Source organism: Carettochelys insculpta, chromosome 10 (genome assembly GCF_033958435.1).
Source record: "Carettochelys insculpta isolate YL-2023 chromosome 10, ASM3395843v1, whole genome shotgun sequence".
NCBI lineage: Eukaryota > Metazoa > Chordata > Testudines > Carettochelyidae > Carettochelys > Carettochelys insculpta.
The window spans coordinates 26,163,906-26,187,134 of NC_134146.1; the positions used below are offsets into that span (position 1 = coordinate 26,163,906).

At 43.2% G+C, this 23,229-nt stretch overlaps 2 long non-coding RNA genes across 10 annotated transcripts in view; one reads left to right on the forward strand and one right to left on the reverse strand.

Moving 5' to 3' along the window:
* The window catches only part of LOC142018333 (uncharacterized), a 101,508-nt gene that overhangs the window by 14,452 nt on the left and 63,827 nt on the right, over nucleotides 1-23,229 (forward strand). For all 3 annotated transcript variants that reach the window (XR_012646793.1, XR_012646791.1, XR_012646792.1), the window contains exons 2-3: nucleotides 3,672-3,742; nucleotides 4,540-4,595. This is a non-coding gene — a long non-coding RNA (uncharacterized LOC142018333). The remainder of the gene's footprint in view (nucleotides 1-3,671; nucleotides 3,743-4,539; nucleotides 4,596-23,229) is intronic.
* LOC142018334 (uncharacterized) overlaps nucleotides 5,819-23,229 on the reverse strand; it is a 158,371-nt gene continuing 140,960 nt past the window's right edge. For all 7 annotated transcript variants that reach the window (XR_012646796.1, XR_012646797.1, XR_012646798.1 and 4 more), the window contains one exon: nucleotides 5,819-8,056. This is a non-coding gene — a long non-coding RNA (uncharacterized LOC142018334). The remainder of the gene's footprint in view (nucleotides 8,057-23,229) is intronic.

A 23,229-nucleotide genomic window follows, 5' to 3' on the forward strand; every position in this document is an offset into this window, starting at 1 on the left:
TCTGTATTGTTGCAGGTTCTGACTGAACTTGCTTTCAAAATTACAAGCACGAGACAGTCTGTCAGGAATAAGAAATGCCCCATGGCCTGGAAAAGTCCCAGTCTGACCTTTCATACTCAGCCAACTACAGACAGCCAAAGCCTCACATCATCAAAGCTTCCTATGGTTATCATGTGAATGCAACAGCTTTTTAAAGTGGTTAGCAACTCCCCAAGCCAGTACTGTTCAGCTCATGTCTGGAGTGCTGGCCGTGCAGTGTAACAGGACTCCTCTCTATTCTCTGTAGGTTTCATTCTGCCGTTTTCATTTGTGACCACTGACAGCCTTTACCACCTGCAGTGTGCCTACCCCACAGGCTGCCATCTGACTCTTTTTGGCTTCACTTCTGCATAAATGAAATATCAGATCCAGGGCAAAGGCAAGAGAAGGGCTAGGGGTTTGTTTGGGATAAAGACCATATGAGAAGTTAATGGGCCAAATATTGCTCCTTGTGAAATCAGTGAGAGTTGTACTATTGAAGTCAGTGGAAGCAAGGGGTCTGCCTCCACTGAGAGTTTATAGATTTGACCCTTACATTCTCCCCTTTCAGCCTTCCACATGCCTGGGGACAGAGTCATTCTTGTACTGGTGTTATTGCCAGCACAGGGACAGAGAGTATGACTGCTTTGTAGTATTGCAAGTGGTTCACAAATAGTATGTGTGAAAATGAAACTGTGGATCTTCAACACAAATGTGAAGTGTGCTCTTGTGTAGATGCGTGACCTGGTGTACTAAAAAGTCTTCAAATCACAAGCTACAGACATTCATAAATAGATGCCTGAGGTACATCCTTCACAACAAATGGCAAGACTTAGTCACAAATGAGGAGCTTTGGATCAGCGCAGGTCAAGAACAACTTGAGAGTCAAATCAAGAGAAGAAAGGAGGGATGGCTAGGCCACGTTCTCAGAAAACCAACACCCAGCATAGTCCGTCAAGCTCTCAAATGGAACCCACAAAGAAAACATAAAAGAGGAAGACCTCAGACAACATGGAGAAGATGTACTGAGATTGAAGGACAACAACTGGGGTACTCCTGGGGTCAGCTAGAAGTTTTGTCTGGAGACAGAGTGAAGTGGAAGAGCCTTGTAGATGACCTATACTCCATCTGGAGTACAAGGGTTTAAGTCAAGTAAGTCAAATGGTGAGTGGTTGCTACGCTTCCATTCCAGATGTGGCTGCAGTTGTGGCTTGTCCGATTACATCTGTCCACACATAAGGCCATGACTGAGCTTTCCTTTGGATGGAAACATACATTGTATTACTAAGAGAGAGGGACCCATGCTAGTCTATATACTATCAAAACAAAAAACAGTCAAGTAGCACTTTAAAGACTAGCAAAATGATTTATTAGGTGAGCTTTCGTGGGACAGACCCACTTCTTCAGACCATAGCCATACCAGAACAGACTTAATATTTAAGGCACAGAAGGGTTTAGGTCAAGTAAGTCAAGTAACCCTTCTCTGTGCCTTAAATATTGAGTCTGTTCTGGTATGGCTATGATCTGAAGAAGTGGGTCTGTCCCACGAAAGCTCACCTAATAAATTATTTTGCTAGTCTTTAAAGTGCTACTTGACTGCTTTTTGTTTTGACATTGTATTACTGTTTGTCAATAATAAACAATTCCTGCTTGGTGGAGATGATTTGTTTACCTTCCCAAAGGAAAAGATAGCATCACCCCAATAATCAGAGGGAAGTATGTTGGGCCAAATTTTACAAAATGCTGAGTGAATCTTGTGTGGTACTGAGTTATCTCAGCTCCAGCACTCAGCATTAGAAGCTCAAGCTCTTATAAGAACAAGCTCCTTTTATCCTCCTGTCTGTTCAAAATGCAGTTTCTTCTTCTCCCCTTTAATTCCAGCCTTTTTCATTGCTGTTATCGCATTCACCCACAGCAGCCCACCAGGACTGGGGCTCTGTAGCTCCAGAGGTTTCCTATAGTGCTGCTGCTGGGCCTTCAGAAACAGCCATTTTAATTATCACCTTCTTTCCTGTCCTCCTGCCAAGCCGAAGAGAAAATGGGTGGTGAGTTCTATGAGCCCCTGGTGCCCAAGAAAGAGTCTTTGATTATGTTTCCTGGTTTTTATTCCTTGCTTTTTGTAATCAATCCTCCACAGTCAGACACTCCAATGCTCTGCTCAACTCTCTTTCCATTGAATAACTTAGTGTAAGCCCTTGTAAAGTTTGCCCTGAAATGGATCCAGTCCAAGCCTTTTGTTCCTTAGTAAAGCACAAGCTACAGACAGTAGATCTTTCTCTTTTTGTTTAATGTGTGTAAGCTGTTTTTGGAAGCTTGGTCCAAAGAACATTCAGTTAATTACTCAAGGCAGCTTGTTATGTAAAGATGTTATTTTCTCAGGAAGCAAAGCTGCTTGTTTTGAGAAAAGTGCAAGTATTTCTTTATGATCTTCCTATTTCCTCTTTTAGGGCACAGCTCAGAATTACATATTCCTTTCTAACTAGGCAACACTCCCACTGGGCCTGATTTTCTTCTTATTCTGCATAAATCAGGTATAACTACGTAGAAGCCAGGAGAACTACATCAAGTAAAACCGGTGTGAGGACAACTAGGGGCACCAACAGGCACCCTGCCTGATTAAGGCAGGTCCTTAGCTCATCATAAAGCCAACCATCTGAAGTCTCATCTACACTAGAAGAAACCTGTCTTAGGCTGAAGAGATTCCACCAAAACACACTCAGCACTACATTTTAGAGGTGTGGGAAGAAGAAAGAGGTCTCCCTCCCCCATGCCCTTGGAGCTGAGGCAACAAGCCTTTCCCTCTTCTCAACAGGCTTATTTCAACTGTATCCCTTCTGATATCTTACTTCCAGTGTACTGTTTTAACCATCAGGCAAACAGGAATGAACTTGCACACAGCTGGCAACAATTAGATACAAATAAAGGACACACCATCAGAATATAGCAGTTCTCTCACTCTGCTTGGTGAGAATCTAGCAAGCAAGGTGCAATTAACACAGCAACAAATCCTGTCCTTTGTGAAAATAACAGAGTATTGTGAAGTGTGGGGTGCCAAAAGCTTACCTGGCTTATCTCCTCTTCAGCTCCCCTGCCTTCTCACTCCACCATGGCATAGCTGGTGTAGGATGCTTCTGCAGTCAGTTCCTAAAGCTAATCACTCCCTGGCCAGGTTTCTGGCTGGAGACCCTCCACCTGTGGACCCAGACTGCGATGTAGCCATGGAGTGTAGACCACTCATATACAGATCTCCTCAGTTCCAGGGGGGCTTGGCCTCCCCAAGTCCCCCCAACATCCTTGTCGCTAGCCAGATAACAGAGCTATTTCTTCACATAGTATGGGGGCTGTGCTGGGAGAGGTGTCGTTAACTGGGCGGGTTGTGTGGGAGGGGAAATGCAGGACATCTTCTCTTACAACTAAAGGCACTATTAGGGAAGCACAGAGCAGTGGCCTCTCTGGTCCAGTATCCTGTCTCTGACAATGGCTAACATCTATTACTTCACATCTTTATCACTGCCTGTGTCCTAATCCCCATCAGCTAGTGGCTCGCTTAGGCTATGAAACGAGGGTTTGCATCCCACGTAATTTCTGTTCAAGCTAATGTAACTTTTCAGTTGTCTGTAGAAATGTTTAATCCTTTTCTCTTTTCCACATAGCTCCTCCTTGAACTCCATCATGGCCTAGGAGGGGCCTCACTAGTGTGGCTGCTATGCTGCCAAGAACCCAGGTGAGCTTGAGGGCCCACCAGGAGCCAGTATAGATGACTCTAAGCTAATGGATTAGGCCTCATATAGATCTCTGCGGAGCTACCATATTTGGGAACAAAGTCCAGAGGCCTTTCTGGTGAAGGGGGAGAGTCAAAGCCCACTCCACAACCAGACAATGTGAGGGAATCTCTTCAAGGGGCTCAGGGCTGGGACAGAGGGCTGGAGTGCTGGGGGGGGCGAGGACTCTGACTGGGGTGTGGACTATGGGGTGGCATGGGCGATGAAGAGTTTTGGGTACAAGCAGGCTGCCCCAGAGCTGGGCCAGAGGAGGAGTTCTCCCCGAATCCACTCCCCACTAGCAGCAGTGAGCTCTGGTGAGGGGCCCCCTTGTTGTCGATGGGCCGGGGCAAAGGGAGCAATTGCCCATGGGCCTGGCATATTTGTAAGGGGCCCTGGCTGCTGCTGTAGTTGCTCTGCCAGCTCTGGGGAAAAGTTTGTCAATTCAAAGATGCTCTTTGATATGCCCCATGCAGACCCCAGGGCAGCTAAGGCAGCAGTACCTGCATGGGGCATATCAAAAGTTTCTTTGAATCAAGAGATGGTGCAGCTTTTCCCCAGAGAAGGTTAAGGCAGTGCAGCATGGCTGCCCTGAGACTCTTCTGGGCTGTTGGGGGAGAGGGGAGCATACGAGACTTCTCGAGGCAGGGAGGTTGGGCTGTGGTCCCAGCCGAGGGAAGAGAGCCAGAAGCAGCACCCACTGTTACTGAATTATATTAATCATAATCATTTTCATCTGATAAGCTCTTTTCTTCTATAGGTCTAATGCCAAGATTTTCCAAAATCATTAATGATCTGGGGCCTAATTATTGCAGGGTGAGTGCATAGAACTTTTTTTTTTTAAACAAGCCCCTTTAATGTATCTGAAATCAAAGAAACAGAAATAGTGACACCCGAAACAATTAATTACTATGCTAAATCTTGATTATCATGTTTTAAAGAACAGGTGTCCATTATTACCCCCAGTTTATAGATGGAATAAGTGAGGCATAGAGTGACCAAGTGACTTGCCCAAGTTAACATGGTAAGTTTGCGGCAGATGGGAGAACAGAAACTAGTTCTCTTTTCTGTGAATTTGGATACTGGATCTCATCTATAGAGCTTTAAAGACATTTTCATACATAAGGTCCCATTCCCTTGTGATATACTTTAAATATTTAAAGCACTGAAGAATGAAGTTTTTGGCGTGGTTATTTGAAGACTACTCTTCATTCACCCCAACTAGGAGTGCCTCTTACTATCAGTTCCTAGAACTGAACATTCTATCACTGGCAACAGAACATTCTCATTCACCTTTGAGATCTGCAGGGGATGATGTCAGCCACATTTATTCTGTGTAGCATTTGTTTTTATTTTAATTTTTTTCATTTGAGGTGCTAGCCAAATTAATAAAATATACATGAATTTTATGCTGTATTTAAACTGATTCTGAGTCAGTACTTTAATTAGCAAGTAGGCTAAAAAAGATAACAGGTTACAAAATGTTCTTGCTTTGCTGATTTTGACATGCGCATAATGTGCTGGTTAATTTAATACAACCTATATCTGTAAAATAATGATGTTTTAGTGACATAAGATTTTACCATAGCCTTTGCCGTTAAATCAATGCTGAGTAGTATCCCAATTAGTGAACTGCAGATTATGGAAGTTCTAATGTAATGAGAAGGTCAATTTGAAAATTGTTCTTTTAATTAAATAGGTTTATTTTATTTTTTTGTTGTTTTAAAATGAATGTTATAACTAAGGTCTGATGCTGCAAACAATTGTTCCATGAAATCAATATCCATACTGAAAAATATGGCTGTGTGTAAGTATTTGCAGCATCAGGCCTTATACAGCAACATTTAAAGAATATGTCCTGAATGTATTTTATTGAAAAAAATGTATATAAAATTTTTGAAGTTTTTCTGCTTGCCTGTTTGTTAAAAGGCCTTTTGTTCAGGCTTGAAATTACAATAGTATGTACGTTTCCTGGTGTAAATATGACAGATGTCAGCTCTTTATTCTGCTAGTAGCACTCAAACTCCTCACTTATATCAATATCACATCTTGTCAATAGAGCGGACCCTAGACTGCAACTCATCTATATGTATCTAACAAGAAAACGGGTTGTAAGTCTTTATTTGATATCAGCTGAAGCAGTGACCATGACACACCCAAGAATAAAAAACATACATGACATTAAACATGCTGAACCATATTTCCAAAGCAGAATTTCTTCCATTCTCCAGGCAGCCACAGATTAGGTTAGCTGGTGGCAATACCTTTTCAATATCAAAATAAACAAAAGAGGATATTCTTTCTGTCAAGAGCCAGACCGCCTTATTTTCTTTTAGCTCCAGGCTAATGGTATTTTGCTTCTGAATCAGCAATGCGTCTGAATCAACAATGAGTCATCTCTCTTCAGTAGCCAGTCTCCTAGGTTTGTTTTTTTAACAGCCTGTTCACCCTCTTTGTTACATGAGCTGGATATAAGAAATCCATAATCAATCTCTCTACTTCCATCTTTCACATTTTCAGGACTTCTGAAATCTAACACCCTTTGGATAATAAAAGATGTGGTATTTTGCATTTAAAATTTAATATTGGAAAATAACTCCACTGGAATATCAACACACATGTTCTTTTTTTCCCAAGAATCCTCAGCAATGTGGTCACTCCCTCCCCCTTTTTTTTCTGAGTAGTCTAGGCAGTGGAATAGTGTGGATATATTTAGGGACTAGTGGCTGTGTAAGCATTCCTCAGGGCACTACACTGCAGGCAGCTGGAAATCAATGTGCAGGAGCCTCCAGAAAGTGTGGAGTACCTCACACATTACTCTTGAGTGGCCACTAATCCTACTGCTAATTCATGGGACAGCAAGGATGACTTAGAGGGAGCAGAGTTCAGGCTTCCTAGAATCAAAGGGAGACTCAGAATGGCACAGAAAATAAGTTGAGATGGGAAAACTGAAGAGGACACTTCTTCCTACTGCCCTCTGAAAACAGAAATTGAAACCAAAAAACATGTGAAACTACAAAAACAAAAAGCAGTCAAGTAGCACTTTAAAGACTAGCAAAATGGTTTATTAGGGGAGCTTTTGTGTGACAGACCCACTTCTTCAGACCATAGCCAGACCAGAACAGACTCAATATTTAAGGCACAGAGAACCAAAAACAGTAAGCAAGGAGGACAAATCAGAAAAAGATAATCAAGGTGAGCAAATCAGAGAGTGGAGGGGTGGTGGGGGGGGGAAGTCAAGAATTAGTCTGAGCCAAGTATGCAGACAAGCCCCTATAGTGACTCAGAAAGTTCCCATCACGATTTAAACCATGTGTTAATGTGCCGAATTTGAATATAGAAGTCAGCTCGGTTGTTTCCCTTTCCAGAATGGTGCGATAATTCCTTTTCAGTAACACACGTACCTTTAGGTCATTGACAGAATGCCCCATGCCATTAAAATGTTGACTAACTGGTTTGTGGAGTGTTTTGATGTCTGTTTTGTGCCCATTGACCCTTTGTCTAAGGGAGTTGAAACTACAGGAACAGTCAGAATAGGGATAGGAAGAGGGGAGAGACTGAGGACTAAGATCAATGGAAGGTATTTCCTCCTCATGCCTCTTATAACTGCTACTAATGTCCTGCTCTCCTCTTATACCCATCTGAGGACATCAAAGGGAACCTGCTGTCTCCATCTCTATTCATTTGCACCTCTGCTTATCTAATGTCTGAACTTCCAGGGAAAGTGTGAGGGATGTGGAAGTATGTGTGTGCCACAAATACTGAAGAACATACATATTGGAAAGTGGGGGATTCTGGGAGTGTGTTGGGGTCACCCTGAAAATAATAACCAAGGGTGGTGGGAGCCAGAGTGTGGCTGATATCTGCTGAGAGACTGCTGGGATCAGACTTGTTGATCCAGAACTGTAGCCAAACACAGATACTCAGGATATTACCTGCATGTTGGCAGGCTGTTTTTGAGCAGCCCGGGTGGAAGCTACAGCAGCAAGGCATTGTAATGCTCTGTGACAGGATCCGAAGGGTACAACCTGAAATTGTGGAACCATGGTGCCTCCTTCGCTCTCCAGCTTGTACTGTCTCTCACAATGCTTTGGTAGTGACCAGTAGCAAACTTCTCCAGGTGCTGTTATCACTCAGCCACCAGACTGCAAAAGCATATTGTTAAGTTGCAGGAAGCCAATCCAGGTGCCATCTTGCACTGCTGAAGACCTTCTTTTATATGGGAGATGGAGAAGTGCAGGATGGAGCCTCAGGGGTGATGGGCAACTCCACACCTCCTACGGCAGACAGACAAAGCATATACCTGGAAGTCCCCCTAGTGGAGAAAGTAAGGGAGATATACCACATATTTCAGAACCCCTGTACCCAGTTTAAAGAGAGTGGAGATAACAACAAAGATTCCAGAGAAGCAAACAGGCCTACTATGACACTGAAGAACAGCGAGAGAAGGTGCCTGATTTGCAGGCTGCTGAATCTCCTTCTAATGTCCAGTGGAAGTGTAGAAGGTTGTTTGAGGAGAGATAGGGGCCGCCATGGATTCTGGCTGCTTAGCTGACTTCTAAGATCTTGCAAATAAATTGAGATACTCACTATAACAATCACCTAAAATTCCCTAATATGTATATATGACATCCCCCGCACCCCATAGGGAATGCCAGGACTGGGGATGCTTCTCTGAATTATCCCAGCAACCTTTGGAATATGTTGGGAACTGTGAATAAGTCATCTGAAATCACTCTCCTGAGAGGATACTCTGCCTTTTGGAGCAGCACGTATCTTGACTGGAATGAGCCTATAACACCCCTCCCCCGCCCATCTCCTTCACAGCATGGTCTTCTGTGAAATCGGTTTGCAAAACACAGGTTCAGTGCTTCAGGATGGAACACTTACTGTGGGAGCAGTTTAATCCCATCAGACAAGGAAGGAAACCTTCTTCTGGGGCTACGGTTATCATCATCTTTTTCAACCCCCGCTTAGTATTACTGAAAACTGATGAGCTATTTGATCTTGTGATGAGAACAACCGAGGCTCCTTAGAAAAAGGCCAGCCCTTAAGTAGTAGTGGTCTCTGCTTTAGTGGCAATTGCTGAGCACACTGAAGACCCTTATGCAAAGAACATGGATAACAAAACAAGAATGGTCCACATTCCTCCGTCATTGTTTGCAGGGGATGACTGATATGACAAAATGATATGACAGAAAGGGGGATACTCTGATTTTGGCCCATGAAATTTCCAATTAGACGGACACATGTCAAGGGCTTACTTCACTTTTATGCCTGGTGCTGCTGGTGAAAACTTTGTTCAAAGTTATTCTGAATATTTACTAAATATTATTTCAATATTGTGAGTCATCAGAATGAATGAATGGTTTGTGCTACATGCTGTCAGTGTGCTACTGCTTTATGCCCATTTGCCAAGTGTGCAGATTAATAGATGTGCCTATGTGAAGGAGGAGGAATATGGTTCCCATTGTGCAAAAATACTTCTTTGGATGAGAATTTCATTTGGATGAGACATGAAATTGGCTTCCTTTCTGCCCATTCCTGCACTAAGCTACAAGCCTATTTATAGAGGCACATAGGTTACTCAGATTACCACATGCTTGAAAAAAGAGGAAAGTTTTACAGTCTCTCCATGACTGCTTGTCAAGTGCTTTAAATTTCAGAACTTTGCTTCTTTAAGAAAAGTAATCTTTCTTGTTTATTGAATTCAAAGCTGAAACTTAGTGGACATTTAAATTTGAATCCAAACTTTGGGGTAGCTCTTCTCCATTATAGGCCTGAATTAAAAGCCTAGATAAGTGGTCACCAATCAATATAGATCCTGGAGCCTCTGACAAGAGATCCTGACTGGTCTGGCCAGGAGGCTATCACATGCTGGCACTTTGGCTAACCCTTCCCCCCTTTGCCTTGAAGCTGCCCCCAGAAGTTTGCTGCTTGTTATGCAGGGTGTGGGAGGCAGAAGAGAGGAGGAGCTAATATTAGGGTTTCCCCTCTCCCTGCCTCTGCACTCCATCTCCACAGAGTGGGCAGGATGGGGCATGGTGTGGCCTCAAATGTGGGGGGGGGGGGGCAGGGAAGGAGGTGGGGCAAGGATATTTGGGTTTTAGGTAGCTCCTGAACTGACAAATTAAAAAAGTGAGCTTGTGCTTAAAAAGGCTAGAGACCACTGCCCTGGATCCAAACCCACCAAACTCTGGGAGAATTCAGATTCAGTGCCAGCCTTTGAAGTTTGCAGCCATCTCTTGAAATAAGAGGCATTTATCAGGCATAAGGGAAATCTGGTTTGGAAAAAATGGAAATGGGCAACTCAGGGTCACCAGTTCGTTTGATCTGATTTGATTTGTTCTTCAGCTACTGTATGAATTTATGCTCCGAGTAATAAGCAAACTCCATGGGAGTCCATGTCTCCCCACCACTACCATCACCAGAGACTGGCCGACACTTGAACATTTTCTCCACGCTCCAGATCACAATTGTAATGGCAATGGAAAACTAAGATCATCATCAGCAATTTTAAGAGTGAAATTGGGGAATGGGAAAGCAGTGTCAGGCCCTCTAGTTCTCTAAATAGTCTCTTTCCTCACTAGTTCCCTTTGTACTAAAGTCAATTCCATGATCAAGTAGATAAGGTTTTCATAACCAAATATTTATTGTCTTTCCTAATGTGAAAGACCTACCAGAGGCTGACTTCTGCTGCTGCCCTTGTTGACAATGCTCCAATTTTAGCTCACATTTTGGTGAAAACACATTTTGTACTTTCAGATATTCAGGTTTGCAGAAGTGATAGTTTCCACAAGCAAAGGAGAATTTGGGGGCAAACAAAAATTTTGGGGGACCAAAAGGAAGAGAAAACTCAGAATTCTATGTTAAAGATGGGACCATACTGAGAGTTGTGAATTGACACTGTAGGTAGAGCAGCATGCTTTCACCCTTGTAGCAGTCTAGTGATATCTTTGACAGTCAGTGTTTCAGGGGCACACTAGTAGCATAGTATTTTAATAACGCCCTGTATGACAACTGTTTTACAGACAAACGGAATACCAAGGGCTCGCAGAAATTACTAACATGAACTTAAAATCACATCTTTATTAGTTCATGTTAGCAAGCGCAAAATCCTTCTACTAGATGGTTTCTTTGAGGACTGGGTTTTTTTTTTTAATTAAAAAAAAACCCAGTAAGATACACTAATGCAATCAATTTGTTTCTGTTGCAGTTTCTCATGATCAAATAGACTTCCTAGCTCCTTTTCACAAAACTGTTTTAAAAGGAGTATTATTGGAGGAAAAATTAATGTAGAGTGGGAAGGGACAACTTGTTTATTCAAATTTAGACCCCACTTGAAATATATTCAATCTAAATTTAGAACAAAACTTGAACATTTAAAATATATATAAGCAATTAATTTTTATCTGATCTGCTGAATACCATTCTAGTCATTAATAGGTAACCAAGCCCTAGAGAAACATCTGGGTTGAGTAGGCTAGTGGACTAAGGGAAGTACAGATGACTACAGGGTTGCTGATTTTTCTCAAAACATTTTGAAACCGGTTCTTGTTTCTAATACCAAGACACAGAGAAGGAGGTTGCCAACTGACAAGGGTACTCAGGAACAATTAATTCTTTTTATTGCTTATTTTCAAGCTAAAGCTCTGGTTCCAGAAAAACACAAGCAATCAGGAAGGTAAAAGAACCATCCCTTTGGATCAATACCTGAATACATCTGCAGTCAACATCTATACACACCTGTTCATACTCCTTGTGTATATATCCACACTCAGCAACAACATGCATCAGTACAACATACACATACACCACACTCTGAATCTGACAGCTTTCCAGGCACTATACAAGATAGAACCATAGAATCAGATTCCTAGGGCTGGAAGAGACCTCAGGAGGTCATTGAGTCCAGCCTCCTACTGAAATCAGGACCAACCCTAACTAAATCATCCCAGCCAGGACTTCGTCAAGCCAGGACTTAAAAACCTCTGTGGATGGAGACTCCACCACCTCTCTATGTAGTCCATTGCTGTGCTTCACTCCCCTCCTAGAGAAGTAGTTTTTCCTAATATCCAACTGAGACTTCCCCCACTGTACTTCCTTGTTCTACTATCCATCTGCTATCCATCACCTCTCTCCATCCTCTTTAGAGCCTCCCTTCAGGAAGTCAAAGGCTGCTATCAAATCACCCCTCACTCTTCTGCAAACTAAAGAAGCCCAGATCCCTCAGCCTTTCCTCATAGGTCATGTGCTCCATCCCCCTAATAGGCTACAACACACCTATTTTCCCAGGCTTTTCTTCAAGAGAGGGGAATGTTTGGAGAATCGCCAGGGAAAGAAAGGAGCAGAGATGCCTGGAGTATGCTGGAATGGGAAGCAGAATTTTTTCTTTACTTACAGTAAATAGAGGGAGTAGTGCAGTGGGCTGGGAATGTCAGTTTGTGTTCTTTGAACTTCCAAGTAGTGCTGGTATACATCTTTCATACAGCACCCAGAATTCTGGTTAGATTCTTTATAAATATCCATTTAGAAAGGTTCCACAAACCCAAGAATCCCTGGTTTCTGGAGTACAGTGCAGCTGAATTCTGTAGCAAATTGTAGGCTTTGCAGCAGAATGAGATACAGCAAGAAACTCTTTGAAAATCAGAGTTACTTAAAAGTAAATGATTGACTGGCATAGCTTCATAAGCTGTGTCAATATTTAATTTAATTTAATAAAAATGTCTGTGACTGATTGCTGTCATATTTCCAGGTTGGGCAGAAACCACCCCTCCTCTGTCTGGCTGCTGAGTATGCTGACGGCATGGGCTTTAACGCTTGGCTGTTGGGAAGGAGGGAAGAAGACAAGACCCTGATCTGGAAAAACTGAGTAGGGAGACAGCAGTGAATGGGGTCAGCGATTTGACACACAGCAGCTGTGGAAGGTTTAGGAGGAGTGAATGATGCTTGGAGATACTCACTGGCTCAGAGTTATGTGGTATCCTGACCTGAGGGCAATAACTTGTGGAATGCAGCTGCTCTTGTTTCACTCCCTCCCCTTGGCTCATCCTCAAATGTCTGCATCAACTACAGCAAGAGTGAACTAACTTTTTACGTCAGGCCCCATTTTCTGTCCCTGCAATTAGCAGGGTCCCCGCAACCTGTGTAATGTAATTCAAACTGACAGAAGTTTCAGTTATGTTCCTATGAAAAAAAAAACAACAACCCAACTTTTGGCACATGTAAGAAAATAAGTATGTAGAATGTAAAAACTTTATTAATTGATATAGAAATGCAAATATGCATACATAGAAATAGCATGTTTCAACATTAATTAGATGGACAAGCCTCAGACCCAGCAGCCGATTGCCGTGCACCTCCTTTATGAAATTTCATGCCCTCTCCAAGAGGGCCTGCCCTCCACTTTGTGCATGCCTACTCTAAAGATCTCACACAAAGAGTCTTCCATCAGATCCTAGGCAGCTAGGAACAGGCCATGGAGCCAGCATGCCAACATGTTCAATCAGCTTCAGCTGCCCTCCAGCAGTAGCGCTGAAGGATGATACTCTCCTTGTTTCATAAATCATCCAATGTTCTTGACCTTTTCACAGATTTTAAGTGTTGTTGCAGCTTAAATTCAAAGCATTTCCTTCATCAGGTTTTAGCTACAAAGCTTCTTGAAGTCAAGTTAAAATGTATTAAAAACTTACTGCAGTACTTATCTTGTGCTTTCAGTCTAGCCATGCCACTAACTATAGACTAAGAAAATAATTAATTAGGTGATGAGCTTTCATGGGGTAGACCCAATTCTTCAGATCTGGAGATATAGCATTTCCAGTACAGCCCAACAGCTATATGTCACAGAGGGCCAAAAAATACTGAAAGAAAAACTGACAAATCAGATACATAGAACTGAAGTTGGGTCTGAGGGGTACAAGATTCTAAGTGTCCTGCCTGAGCTCTTAGTACCTCACATCCCTCACACGCCCCCTTCAGTTCTATGTATCTGGTGTGTCAGTTTTTATTTCATGTGCTGCATCCTCCATGGTATCATCCACCTTTGCCGATAGAGACACCTAAGACCTTATTTTTCAGACTACTTTGCTTTACACATTCCAGTACAGCTCTCACTGACTTCAGTGTAAGTAAATAACAAAGCTGCAGTTTTTCTATAGCACTGCACTGGGTATTACTCTAATGTTAATCAACCTTTTTCTGAGAAACCTTGTGCCCATAAAACAGTCCAGGCCTGACAGTTAAATGCTCTGTCCTCCTGGTCCTGATTCATCACTGTGCCTTAACCCCAAGCTTAATCCAGAGCAACAAACTCTAAGGACCAGAAGATAGTTTCGTCTGTTAGTCCGTTCAGGAATTGATCCAAAGCTCACTAACATGAACAGAAAGACACCCACTGCTTTCGGTGGGCTTTCGATCAGACACTTAATCCTTTTCCTCTATGCTGAGCCTGCCACAAGATTCTCAGTTATTACTGATTACAATTAGTAATAGTGTAACCCTTCTGCCGGAAGGAGTTGGCAGCAACCAGGACCGGGTTCAACATCTAGGGGTTCCTTTTCATCCATCTCACACAGAACCAGCTCAAGCTCCCACCCAGTAGCCTGGGAAATTCACACACCCCTGGGTGCCTCAGAGAGGCAATGCTTCTCCACTCACAAGCACAGAGTCTGAGTGTAGAAAAGAACATTTAAGAAGAGGCAGAAAGGTCAATTAGCATAAGCTTGGGAAAACACCACACCCAGAGTTCATAACCAGTCCTCAAGTAACTGTCCCAGCTCAAATGCATTGAGCAATGTCCTTGGCCTCTCAGACTCCCCAGTCCAATACAGTAAACAGCCAATCCACACACCCAACTTCTTCCACACCCTCAATTCAAATGCCCCACTTACAACTTGGTCAAGTCCATGTGGGCACTGATACCTTACGCTGATGCATTCCCTCATGGAACCTGAGACAATGTCACGTTTGTGCTGGTCCAGCCTTCCGCTTGCTTCTGCCAGCCATCCGCCAGTCGCACCGTCCGCTGCTCCTCCTACCGGCCATGCTGTCTGTCTGTCGCTGCTCCTCCTACTGGCCATCCCCTGGTCACACCATCCGCTGCTGCTCTTACTGGCTGTGCCATCCATTCGCCGCTAGTCCTCCTACCAGCCAGCCACTGGTCAAGCCATCTGTCGTGGGTTTGGCCTGAGGCAAAACCCTGTGATTTCAACTCTTAATAGCTACCAAAGTGGAGTCTCATAAAACCCCTGGTATCCAGCTCTACCTTTTAAGAGGTGGGGAGGGCTAGTCAAACCAGGCTTATACCTATATGGCCAAGGCTTAGACAGGTCTAAGGAACTCAGCTAGTTAGTTCAACCCATATTCCTCCCCTTCTGCTTTACAATACTTTAAACCAGGGATCCCTGTGTAATCCATGTCTTATGCAGTTATGATGACTGCCCTGTCCCCGACAATGACTTGGAGCATTGGTGAGATTTCACAATTCTTATACTGAGTGTTAGCATAAATTGTGATTTTACAACAATGTGTTTACAATAGACAAAATCTCATTGCTTCCTTGCTACCTATCAGTCTTTTTTTGCAAGGTATCACATATGCACACCTTCATATTCCCATGCAAATGATCTCTGGGAGACACAGTCCTCCCAGTCTTCAGCAGCATTGAGTTCCTGCTGGCACATTCCTTACAATAGTAATACCATAGCCTCTAGGAGCCACATCTCATTGTCAGGCCCTCCGACGGGGTGGGGGGGGCCCAAAGGGGACAGTTGTCTCCAGGCCCAGCATTTCAAAGGAGCCCACAATTTTGGCAGTGGCAGCAGCCACAGCTCAGGGGCCCTTTGAAATGCCACAGTAGCACTTCACACAGCTGTGAAGTAGGGTATGTGTGTGAGTGGGGAGCATCACTGCAGTCTGGGCAGCTAAGATCTAACTGCCCTTGGCTCCACCCCTTCCATTCTTTGCCCCGCCCCTTCCAGGGCATTGAGCTGGACCCCTTCTCCCATCTTGCTTTTGGGCCCATGTCAGCTGTTGGCACCACTGCTCATTGTGCTACATACTACAAATCCACAAGAAAAATATTGTCCATGCCCCAGAGAACTTGCAATCTAAGAATAAGAGAAGACATAACAGATGGATACAGACAGACAGATGGAGAATATTTGTGCATGTTATGTGGATGCTTAACTGAGAACTGAACTGAGACCACCATCATCATCTTGCAGAGACCGTCAGATAGCCATTACATGGTCATCCCCTTTTGTCCTTTCCATCTTGGGCTGGAGTTCCCCAGTAACCTAATGCTGAAACAGATCCCATTACCTGTCCTTAAGCGTCTAGTCCCCCCACAACAGGTTTCAATAGTTGTTGGTTTATGGCCATTAACTTGTTTATTAAATCTTACACAAACAGGTCTTTACTAAACTAGTGAGGCGCAGTCTCTTGATTTAATCTAAATTTCTCTTCTGTAGCTGCCGTATGGTATCCCAAAACGTGTGCACAGAGGGGTCTGGTCATATCAATTGAATTAAAGATTGAGAAGTAACAGAACATACTGTGCTGATTAACATTATACCTCACATACCAACTAAGATACAAGATACAAGATGAAGCTAAGTGTTTCCAATACAATCGAGAAATGTCTTCAGCTCACTTCAGTCCAGGTGGGCGAGTATCCACCCATGCAAGTACAGCTGCAGAATTTGTCTCTAGAGGACTGAATGCTGGTTATTTTTTATTCATATATGTTTAGGTATCTAGAAGTTCTTCATGGACACTACACTTCCATTTTCATCTTTTGTCAAGTGAAATATTAGCACAGCTCTGAGTGAAGACAATAAATACCTGACTAGACAGTAGTTATTGTTTTCAGACCATAGGGCAGAGGTTTCTAAACTGGGGGTCAGGACTCCAAAGTGGATTGCAACCTTGTTTTAATGGGGTCAACATAGCTAACATTAGATTTGCCAAAACCAAAGCCTGAACCCCAGTGCCCAGGGCCAAAATCAAATCCCAAGCCCCGCCATTCAGTACCAAAGCCAAAGTGCAAGCGCTTCAGCTTTTGGCGGCAGGACTCAGGTTTCAGCCCCCACCTGCCTGGGGCTGAAGTCCATGTACTTCAGCTTTGTCCCTGCCCAGCCTTGGGGCAGTGGGACTTGGATGAGCTCAAATTTTGTCTTCCTTCCTGTGGTGTTGTACTAAGTTTTGCTGTCAGCAGGGGGATCATGCTGCAATAAAGTTTGAGATCTCCTGCTACAGGGCATTTTAGAGTGTAAACGGGTTATATTGTATCCAACAGTTCACAAACTGACACTTGTTAAATTAATCTAGTCACACTAGAGTACTGCCTTGTGGAGACTCCCTTATTTTGACTGAAGAATGGCTTAAAAGTCAGTACACATAAGTGCGTAAAAGAAAATAAAATTGACCTACATTAAATCAATGGCAGACACTACTGATTAAATTGATGGCAGACACTAAGGCTACAGACACACAGCAAAGTTATTTCAAGATAGTGGCCACAATTTCAAAATAACTTTGCTGACATCTACGCTACACACACACTATTTCCAAATAAATTCAAAATAGTGGGAACGTTATTTTGAATTTCATAAATCTCATTGCAGGACGAATAGCAATTTCAAAATAGGCACTGTTAAGACACAGGATAGCACTATTTCAAAATAAGCCACGATGGCGTCCAATGGCACTATTTTGAAATAGGAACTATGTATCCAGACATACTATTTCAAATTACCTCGATGCTATTTCAAAATGTATTCTTGTGTGGAACTGTGTTATTTCAAAATAAACTATTTTGGAATAGCTATTCCAGAATGGATTATTTTGAAATCATGCTGCTGTGTAGATGTAGACCTTAAGTGTCCATATTGAGATTTGCACTAAAATAACCCAGTTGTGAATTAGAACCTCATAAGTCATTTTGGTTCAAGTAACTGTGCAGTTAAACACATTTAAACTTGCTTCTAATCAGTTTAAGCTAAACCAAATAAGTCTGATTTCAGCTGAAAAAGAGCACCCATACAGTCTTTTCTACCAGTTTTAATTAAATCTGGTTTTAATCAAACTGTAATTGAGGAATTCTCAATGTTTTTCTTTCTGCCCCCTTCCCCCAACATGCTGTAAAACCTCCATGGCCCATCTCTGCCACAATTGTTTTTGGTGTATAAAAGCCAGGGCCAGCATTAGGGGAGCACAAGCAGGGCAACTGCCCAGGGCCCTATGCCACAGGGGGACCCGGAAAAGTAAGTTGCTCCGGTAAAGATTTGCAGTTTTCAGTTTGTCAGTACTGAAATATTCATAAACCTGAATTATCCACCAGGAAAAATAAAAAAACAAATTGACAGGGCCAGACGAATACCCAGAGACCAGCTACTCCAAGATAGGCCCAAAAAAGCTGAGAACAGAACATCACTGGTCATTACCTACAGCCCCCAACTCAAACCACTGCAACTCATCATTAAAGACCTACAACCTACCCTTAATCAGGATGCCACACTTCAGAAGGCCCTACGTGACAGGCCTGTTCTCACCTACAGACAACCTCCCAACCTTATGAGGATTCTCACCCACAACCACAGTCTATACCACAGGAACACCAGTCCTGGAACTTTTCCTTGCAACAAAGCCCGCTGCCAGTTTTGTCCACACATCTATTCTGGAGATACCATCACTGGACATAACCAGGTTAGTCACAGAATCATGGGCACATTCTCATGTTCCTCAACTAATATCATATATGCCATCATGTGCCAACAATGCCCAGATGCTTTGTAAATTGGATAGACTTCAAACTCTCTTAGACAAAGAATTAATGGGCACAAAACAGACATAAAAACACTCCTGATCCACAAACCAGTCAGTCAGCATTTTAATAGAGTGGGCCATTCTGTTAACGACCTGAAGGTTTGCATCTTACTGAAAAGGAATTTTCACAACACTCTGGAAAGAGAGGCTGCTGAACTCTCTTTTGTATTCAAATTCGACACATTAACACATGGTTTGAACCGGGATGGGAATTTTTTAGGTCATTATAGGGGCTCTTTTGCATACTTGGCTTAATCTAATTCTTGACTCCCCCTTCCCCACCTTCTGCCCCTCTACTCTCTGATTTGCTCACCTTAATAATGTTTTTCTGATTTGTCAACTTTGATGACTATTTTTGGTTCTCTGTGCCTTAAATATTGAGTCCGTTCTGGTATGGCTATGATCTGAAGAAGCAATGAAGGGTCCTGTGGCACCTTATAGACTAACAGAAAAGTTTAGAGCATGAGCTTTCATGAGTTAACTCACTTCTTCAGATGCATCTGAAGAAGTGAGTTAACTCACGAAAGCTCATGCTCTAAACTTTTCTGTTAGTCTATAAGGTGCCACAGGACCCTTCGTTGCTGCTACAGATCCAGACTAACACGGCTACCCCTCTGATCTGAAGAAGTGAGTCTCTCGCACGAAAGCTCATCACCGAATAAATTATTTTGTTAGTCTTTAAAGTGCTACTAGACTGCTTTTAAGTTGAGCAGATGCAACTTCTATAGTTCCTTCTGCCTGTGCATGCCCACTGCTCCACAGCTGTACTCGAATAACAAATAGGTTGATTTTTTTCAGTTGCTCTTCACTTGCAATACTGATCTCATCTTTAAGTTTGATTAAAGCCCAGGGCAGTTTGGCCTGCATCAGGGCTGCAGGAGCAGCCGAGCCCTTAACCGAAAGCTCTAATGCCCATCAGTAAATTCTACTCCTCTTCAAGCATTCTGAGTTCTGCTAGTAAGGAGACTGATCAGATTTCCCCAGGGTGTCTACAGAAACCCTCAAAGTGATCTGCAGTATATGTACTGCAGCACCAAATCTGTGGGGTGTTGAGTGTGATTGTACACATGCCCATATGCATAATTCTCCGTCTGTGGAATGCCTGCAACAAACTAGCTAGCATGTCTGTAGATCACTGCCCTCATCTGGATAGAATGGCAGACCAGCTTAACTTTTGGAATTTGGCTGACCTGCACAGAAAATAAAAGCCCCAGTGCTATTCTGTCTATTCCAATACCAATTCCTCTCGAGCACACAGCCTGGTGTTTGGCAGCAAAAGTTTGTGGGTTCTTTCCTTGATGCTGCATGTGTGTAGTTATGCTGATGTCTGCGATGTTCATAGACACGTTGTCACAGAGTGGTACTCAATGGCTGCATATAACCATGTGAGAAGCCCAAGTTTTTTTAGACTTTGGATCATGCAAACCCTGAGATTAATCTGATTTGGGGAAAAGTTGGAGCCGGGGATGTGGGGGTAGTACCAGTTTGTGTTGTCCTGGCTAGTGTGTATCACCATGTTGTCCTAGAAAGAATGTCTAGTCTATGTTCAGCAGCCCCCAGCACAGACACCAAGAGTGGCACATGAGCCAATTTTCATCGGCATGCGAGGCAGGAGTTCAACTCTGCCTCTCCTCCCCCATGCAGCCGAGAGCTTACTCAAAGCAATGCCACTTGTGGATTAACAAAAGACCAGCTAATGCTACCAAGCACCACCTAAATGGTAAAGCTCTGCATCTTTAGTTATTTATGAAGCTGTTGTAAGTAGGACTATTAGTGACTTAAAAATAATCACTGGCATTTGGATCATATGTAGAGGTCAAACGATCAAATTTTTGCACTCCGCCTCAGAAAGGTTGCTGACCCTTGGTCTAGTCAGCTACAGTTCAACACAGTGTAGAAGAACTGTACAGAATGTTGTACACACACGAGACATACAAAGATTTGTGAGCACCATGGGCAGAAAATTCATTTGTAGCAGGTTAGTACTATTTAACAGTTACAGTGGCAAAGTGCGCCATCTACTTAAGTAAATGAGGGTGTGGGGGACTTGGAGGGTTCAGATAAAGGGAGAATAAGTTGAAAACCTGGAAGGATATTACAGTTTTGGTTAAACTGTAGAGCAAATAGTTTGGAAATCTGGAAGAAGAGTGGGTGGACTCAAGTCTGCTGGGGTAGCTAGACTCCATTGAGGGCATTTGCCCTCCAAATGTTAAACTGACACATAGGCCGTGTCTACACTAGCCCCAAACTTCGAAATGGCCACGCAAATGGCCATTTCAAAGTTTACTAATGAAGCGCTGAAATGCATATTCAGCGCTTCATTAGCATGTGGGAGGCCACGGCACTTTGAAATTGACACGCCTCGCCACCGCGCGGCTCTTCCTGACGGGACTCCTTTTCGAAAGGACCCCGCCTACTTCGAAGTCCCCTTATTCCCATCTGCTCATGGGAATAAGGGGACTTTGAAGTAGATGGGGTCCTTTTGAAAAGGAGCCCTGTCGGGACAAGCCACGCGGTGGCGAGGCATGTCAATTTCGAAGTGCTGTGGCCGCCCGCATGCTAATGAAGCGCTGAATATGCATTCAGCGCTTCATTAGTAAACTTCGAAATGGCCATTTCGAAGCTTGGGGCTAGTGTAGACACAGACATAGACTGGACAGGCAATTGGAATAATCACTGCCTGAAACCTAGCTAACAATACTAGTAAGTGCTGCCTTTCTTCGCATCTGATTTGCCATGTGATTATACTCATTTCTCTCTCATGAGGCCCAGGCTCTATATAGAATGCTCATCGTCTCACCATTTGAGATCAGTGAAGGAGCTGTTCTGTACCAGTCCTGGCTATTGTTATCAAGTATCCACAACGTCATGATTCACACTCTAAATGTAGAAAGATTCCGGGTGCAGTGACACATGCTGCACTAGATTTAAGTGCACAACTGCTGTTGATAGCTATGGGAGATGCACATACCCAAAATTGGCACCTGACCATTAGAGCTTTTAATTTCACTGATATACATACCTTAAACTCTTTTGCACCTATCTATTTTACCATGTTTCGTCTTATTGATTACTATGTAACTCAGGAATTTAAAAATCAGTAAAAAAAAAACCACTACGCACAATGTATACATGGAAAGTGCTGATGGATGTTAACATATAACCCAATGGGTTGCACCTCCCTCATCCAGCACCCTTAGGACCTGACTGATCCCAAATGAGGGAATTTGCTCAATGAAGGGAGGTCTCCTGCCTCTAGACCCCCAGCCTGATTCCCCTCCCTGCTGCTGGTTCTACTACCTCCCCAGTGGCCTCCCTTGCCTCATCCCACCCCAACTCCAGTTCCAGCAGCCCCCTTACCTCTGGCTAGGCTACCTTCCAGCAGCCCCCTTACCTCCAGCATCAACCCTAGTACACCTTGTAGTTGTGAGGACTAAGCGAAGTCAATGGGAAAGTTTCTCCCATCAACCTCCCACTGTGGGGACAGTGGCAAAAATAGATTTAAGATACATGGATGCAATGCAATTCTCCTACTCAAAGTTAATTGACATGAAGCTGTACTCTGAGAAGTGGGTTTGTTAAAGCAGCATGATAGGACCATATTTTTAATATCTTGTAATTGCCATATGAAATATACTTAGTTTACAAGAAACACGACTTTTGTCTAATTGCCAGCTCTACAAATTCAGCCAGGGCTCGGACTCAAGTTAGTTTCATTCCCTCTCTCATCAGTAGGAAGGGATCTGCAGGCCAAATTAGTTCACTGGAGCAAACTCATGGCCTTCAGAGTCAGCTCTCTGTGTCATCTGCACAACTGATTGGGGCTTAGCAAACACTTCTGTTGATGAGTCACATGATGGAATAGAATTTGTATCAGTTTCCCATAACGGTGCTGACTTTGTAGAACTCATGGGAGTAAACAGTAGTAAAGACATTCTTCTCACAAAGGTTACTATGTATGACTCTGAACACACAAAAAGTGCAGCTCTGTTAAATAAGATATAATTTTACATATTCACTTTTCAGGTTAAGCTCCCCCTGGATCATTTTCTCATCTGTAAAATGGGACAATCTTTAATTAGACATGGGCCTGTCTACACTAGCCCCCTTCTTTGAAGGAAGCATAAACATGACATGAACCAAGGAATATCAGTGAGGCACTATCATACGTATGCAGCACCTCATTATCATAACCGTGTCTGCATGAATTTTGAATCTGCTAACTTTGAAGTGCTGTCCGACAGTCTAGCCACGGGTGCTTCAAAATACATGCCCAACTTCGAAATTCCCTTACTCTCAAAACGAATTGGGGGTAAGGGAATTTCAAATTTGGTCATGTATTTTGAAGCACCCACATCTAGACTGCCTGTGAGCGCTTTAAAGTTAGCAGCTTCAAAATTTGCATGGCCACCATTATGCTAATGAGGGACTGCATATGCATGGCAGTGTCTCATTCATATTCCCTGGTCCGTGTCATTTCCATGCCCTCTTCAAAGAAGGGGATAGTGTAGACACAGCCATGGTGTCATAGAGATCAGTTAGTTAATGGCTGTAATACACTTTGTAAAGAGCTGGTGATAGTCACAGAAACTACTGCAGCGGCCCTGATCAGAAGTGCCTTCAT